The sequence below is a fragment of the Mustela putorius genome, unplaced genomic scaffold (assembly GCF_011764305.1).
Source record: "Mustela putorius furo isolate JIRA1106 unplaced genomic scaffold, ASM1176430v1.1 tig00003853_pilon_pilon_pilon, whole genome shotgun sequence".
NCBI classification, from domain to species: Eukaryota; Metazoa; Chordata; class Mammalia; order Carnivora; family Mustelidae; genus Mustela; species Mustela putorius.
Window position 1 is genome coordinate 62662313 of NW_025422005.1, and position 6298 is coordinate 62668610.

Genomic DNA, 6298 nt, shown 5'->3' on the forward strand with positions numbered 1-6298 from the left:
GCAGACGGAATTTTAGCCTCCAGACCCACTCTTAGCTACAGGCATTTTTGCAAAGAAAAATTTTTGCACTGGGATGGCAAGCAATGGTATTTAGAGGTGGGGCCTTTGGGAGATAATTAGATTTGGATGAGATCCTGGTACCCCCATAATGAGATTAATGTCCTTATAAGAGGAGAAAGGGGCACAACCTGGGTGGCTCAGTTGGTTAAGTGTCTGGCTCTTGATTTCAGCTCAGGTCATGATATTAGGGTCCTGGGATCGAGACCTGAGTTGGGCTCTGTGCTCAGTGCCTGCTTGAAATTCTCTCCCACCCCTTCTCCCTCTCCCTCTGAGCCTCACCCTACATGCTCTCTTGTTCTCTCTTTCAAATAAATAAATAAATCTTTAAAAAAAAAAGAGAGAGGAGAAAAGATCACATGCTGGGACATAACGAGAAGGTGGTTATCTGCAAGTGAGGTTATCATCAAACCCCAACCGTGCTGACACCCTGATCTCAGACTTCCTAGGCTCCAGCACTCAGAAAATAAGTGTCTGTTATTTAAGCCACTCAATCTGTGGTGTTTTGTTATAGCAACCTGAGCTAAAACAGTTTATAGCCATCTAGATGGGGATTAGAACTGGTCTCTAGTTTTCTCAGGGAAAAAACACTGAGGGGATGGTCAGACACTAGGGATTCAAAGTGAAAGTAAGAAATTCAGCTCTAGGGACAGAGGAGGACATGTTTGATAGGATTTCTACCCAGACACAATGAAAGCAATTAGGAGGCCATATTTCAATGCCAACCTCAAGACATTCAGAGACAAGTTATAGATAGAATATCTTTAGTCTCCATATTCAGGCAGAGAGATACCAAATATATCTCTAGGCTTTGTTCTCATTTTTTAAAAAAATATTTTATTTATTTACTTGAGAGAGAGGGAAAGCATGCATTGGGGGTAAGGGCAGAGGAAAAGGAAGAAGCAGACTCCCCGCTGAGCTGGGAGCCTGATGTGGGGCTTGATCCCAGGACCCTGGGACTATGACCTGAGCAGAAGGCAGACGCTTACCCAACTGAGCCACCCAGGCGGCCCCCGCATGCACTTTAATACAAACATTTATTTTCTCTATTTGTTATACACAATGTATATATGATCATATCACTTACTTTCCCTCTACCCTCTATTAGTTTGTTATAGAACTAATAAACTAAACTAATAAAAGGTCCTTTCTGCTTTAACTTGATAATCACCTACAATTTTATTATGAAAGACCTATCCTCTTGCCATTGTTCTGAAATCTGAAAAGTACTCCATGTGAGGGATTTCCAAATAAATGCCTTGAGAACAGAACAGAAATATCAAAAGAAAGATATTACTCCAATGGAAACATTTTCAAAAGTTTGGACAGATTAATTAATACACGCAGAAATCCAATATAATCATTAATCAAAACATGCATATTAAAACCAGGTACAAATTTTCACCTATTAATTTGTCAAAGACTAAAAATAAGTAAGGCTGGAAAGAAATTGCTATTGATTAAATTTAGTAACAAATTATTTGACATGTGGCTGGCACACAGTAATTATCTAACAGATGTTTGCTATTTTACTCTCAATAATATTTTTGTTTCTGACAAGGTTAGTGGGAATGTAAACTGATAAAACATGATATACATGTAAAATTGTATCAAAATTCTTAAAAATGTTCAATATTCCCTTTGACCCAGGAAGTACACGAATTCCAGTAATAGGTACTAAGGAAATAATTGGACAAGTATGTAGTGATGCCAGTTTAAAATGGCTATTATGCCAGGGCTTACAGAAGTAAAACCTTTAATCTACATTCCCAAAAATATGAAATTGGAAAATTAAGTTATATTTAGTACATAGGTTAGGGAAACTAAAATGATGACAATTATATAAAAATAAATTGAATAAACTAAAATGATGACAATCATATAAAAATATTAATTTTTTAAAATGCAGATACATAATTATATACGTAAGAAAATCCAAGTTTGTAAAAGAAAAGATTATGAATATAAATGTGTTGCATGCACAGAGAAAAATCTAAAAGTCATATACCAAAATATTAACTTTAACTACTGCTTATTTTCTTCCTTATATTTACCTTTGTAAGATTTTTAAAAAATTAGTATTTATAATCAGATGAATCATTCTTATTTCAAAAATAACTGGCCATCATGCCAGTTCCACTATCTTCCTTGCTCTTAGGTACTATGCCTATGCCTGCCTAAACTTGCCTTTGTTAATCCTCCACTTTGAGGTTTTCTTACACTGATTTTGACATACTAGTGACTCAATCACTTAAAACCTTAATCTCAGAGTTTTAACTTTGAATCTATGAGACTTTTCTGGTTATAGTCAATGACTTCATAACCAAATACACATAGCTCTCTGGGAAGTAAAACTATTCTCAGCTGAAGACTCTGGTTACACTTCTACAATTGCCGTGTCAGCTACATCCAGTTCATTCACTGATAATCACCTTGACAGGTAATCTCCTTGACAAGTATCGACCTTCTGTAACAACTTAGCTCAGCTGTGGACTCTATGTTCCCAACTAAAGGCAATATTCCACCCGCAACCAGCTGGTCTTACTCTAGTCCCCTCCCCAGAAGGCTACTGGTATCCTGTTGGATTCTAGCTCCTTAAATTAGATAAAATATCAGATAAACAGTAAATGCTGAGATTTTGACTATCTAAAAATTTAATAAATAAATTTTGGGGCGAGCGTGGGTTGGTTAAGCATCTGCCCTCAGCTCAGGTCCTGATCCCACGGTCCTGGGCTCAAGCCCCACATTGGCTCCCTGCTCAGCGGGAGCCTGATTCTCCCTCTCCCTCTGTGGCTCCCCCTGCTTGTACTCTCTCACTCCCTCTCTCTCTGTCAAATAAATAAAATCTTTTAATAAATACAATTTTTAAAAAATATTTATTTAGAGGGGCGCCTGGGTGGCTCAGTGGGTAAAACCTCTGCCTTCGGCTCAGGTCATGGTTTCAGGGTCCTGGGATCAAGCCCCGCATCGGGCTCTCTGCTCAGCGGGGAGCCTGCTTCCCCCTCTCTCTCGGCAGGCCTCTCTGCCTACTTGTGATCTCTCTCTGTCTCTCTCTCTCTGTTAAATAAATAAAATATTTAAAAAATATATGTATTTAGAAATACTAGACTTAGGGAAACCACATGTTGAATCATATGTTGAATTAGAGACTCTGCTCTTATTTGGAAAAAACTGATCATTTTAAATTTCTGGGCCAGCAGGTTAAAACACACACACACACACACACACACACACACCCATGAATATACAGATTAATCCTTCCCTTCCGGTATAAAAGAGGTCTTGAGGAGAAAAACTCACCATAAAGATTAGTTCCTGGGATCTAAGCCAAATAGCTACATCTAGTGTTTAAAGTGGGATCAACATTTCTTAAGTATGGTCTTTGCTTTAAAAACAAAAGTGTCACAGAGAGACTGGTTTTTCAATGTCAAGACTGACAAAGCCTTAAGTGATTCCCAGAGGCTTGGCAGAGGTATTACCATAAATTCCTTTTCTAGGGTGCCAGATGGGTCAGTCAGTTGAGTGTCCAACTCCTGATCTCGGATGAGGTTGTAATCTCAGGTTCATGAGGTCCTGCTCCGGGAGGGCATGGAGTTTGCTTAATATTCTCCCCCACTCCCTCTGTCCCTCCACCCCTCTAAAAAAATCCCCTTTCTTTTTTTTTTTTTAAAGATTCTATTTATTTATTTGACAGAGAGAGATCACAAGTAGGCAGAGAGGCAGGCAGAGAGAGAGGAGGAAGCAGGCTCCCTGCTGAGCAGAGAGCCGGATGTGGGACTCAATCCCAGGACCCTGAGATCATGACCTGAGCCGAAGGCAGCGGCTTAACCCACTGAACCACCCAGGCGCCCCAAAAATCCCCTTTCTATTAAATAATTCCTCTGACTAATATAATGCAGTATGTGTGGCATTATTACTATTGCTAGAAAAAGAGAGTAAAAGTTCAAATTGAAAAAGCAAAGAGAAAAAAAATCAGATACCAAAAGCTTAATGTTGTTGTTTTCCACCAAACATATAAGGTTACTATTATAGTTCTATCACTGTTTTTTTAATTTAACTGCAAAAGAAAGAAAAATATAAATACTACCAAGAGTTTTGCACTTGTCTCAAAATCACTGTATCTCAAACTTTGGTCATAAGTCTTAATAATTTATTTTTTTATGTAACCTCTGTCCTCAATGTGGGGCTTGAACTCATGACCCTGAGATCAAGAGTTGCAAGCTGTATCAACTGAGCCAGCCAGACACCCCAAGTCTTAATATTTCAATACCCATACAGATGATACAACTTCTATTAAGTTGGCCTCTCAGTTGACTTATCTTTCTACAATAACTTTGTTCTCTGCTCTGCTTCAACTGCTTACTCCCATGATGATAACCTAGACCATGTCTTTATTGTCATTGCACTCCTCTACCTGACAACGCTTAATCTTTTTAGCTCATTCTCTCCAATGTTTGTTTCATTAATTTTCAAACCCACTAGGCATGCCAATGCATTGAACCTACCACGTCTACACTGTCCCTCATCCCCTCAGATCCTCATTTCCAGAAACTCTAAGCAAAGAGGAGCCTGTATTGTAATTTTTCACTTTCTTCTTTCCACAAATTTCCAACATTTCCTCACTCTCTACCAATAACTTCTTCCTATTTCATTGAGAAACAAAAACAATCTGAAGAAAACCTCCAACTGCTCCCACCATCACATCTACCACACTATTAACATCTGAACTCATACTCTTACTCTCCTACCTCTGCAAGGATTTTCTCCTCAGAAATATATCCACACATGGCAAATTTCTCATTTAACTCCAAAGGATTTTCACATCTGCCTCAAGCTTATTCAAGGGTCCCAGATTAACAATGACCTATCATTACATCATATTCCCATTAGTTAGGGGAAAAGGCAAGGGATGAAATAACATCGGAGAACTATTTGAATTATTCCACCTAAAAATATAGTAAAAGTTTTGTGGAACAGTGTCCAACTAAAAAAGTGTTTATTGAGAGCTGATTCCATGTCTACCACTGAGCAACATTTAGAAATACAGTTTGACATGAGACCACCCTATACATTACTTAATTTCAAAGAGAAAAATATACCTTTACAATAGTACAGCCTGTTAGCACCTTAATCAAATGATCAAATTTACAGTAACACTATTTGATCAAATGACCAAATTTAACCTAACATTATGACCTGAAGGAAAAGCTTCCTTGTGAAATACATTTTGTGTAAACTACTCAAGCCTCCAGGAACTTGCAGTTTATAGGAGATACAAGGTTTAGAAGCAAAAATGAATACAATCAGACAACTCAGTAATACAGTATTCTTCAGGACAACTGGCTTAGTTTCTTAAAAAAAAAAAAAAATCAAAATTGTTGGGGGGGGTGAGTAAAAAGAGATTAGATTAAAAATTTGTGATTAAAAGAGACCAAAGAAAGTGAAAACCCAACTGCAATACATAATTATTGATAGGACCCTAGTTCAAAAACAAACTACATACAAAAGGCATTTAGTGGGGGTGCTTGGGTGGCTCAGTGGATTAAAGCCTCTGCCTTCAGCTCAGGTCATGATCTCAGGGTCCTGGGATGGAGCCCCCTATTGGGCTCTCTGCTCAGTGGGGAGCCTGCTTCTCCCTCTCTCTCTGCCTGCCTCTCTCCCTACTTGTGATCTCTGTCTGTCAAATAAATAAATAAAATCTTTAAAAAAAAAGGCATTTAAGGGACTACTGGGGAAATCTAAATATTGACTGGATATTAAATGATATTAGAGAATAATAGTTCATTTTCTTAAATGTGTTACAAGTTTTGTAGTTATATAGCACAATGTCCTCACAGGAGATGTACAGCTGTAGTTATGAAGAAGTGTTCTCTCTTTTCTGAATTTCCCTGGTACCTCAATTTTGAATTTAGCACAATAATTAACATTCTGTCTTGTGCCCAGTCTCAACAAATACATTATAAATTCCCAGAGGACAAAGTGGAAGGTTCCTGTAGGAGACCACAATAACAGGATATAGGAATTAAAAAGCTAAATTAGCATGAGATTATGGCTGGTCTTCCCCAGGCAAAAGAATTATTTAGCAAGTTAACAAGATTTAGTGGTGAGGAGAGCCTAAAGTAGGATGGTAGCAATAAAAATGAAAAGTCCTGGGGTACCTGGGTGGCTCAGTGGGTTAAGGTTAAGCCTCTGCCTCCAGCTGGGGACATGATCCCAGATCCTGGGATTGAGCCTCACATCC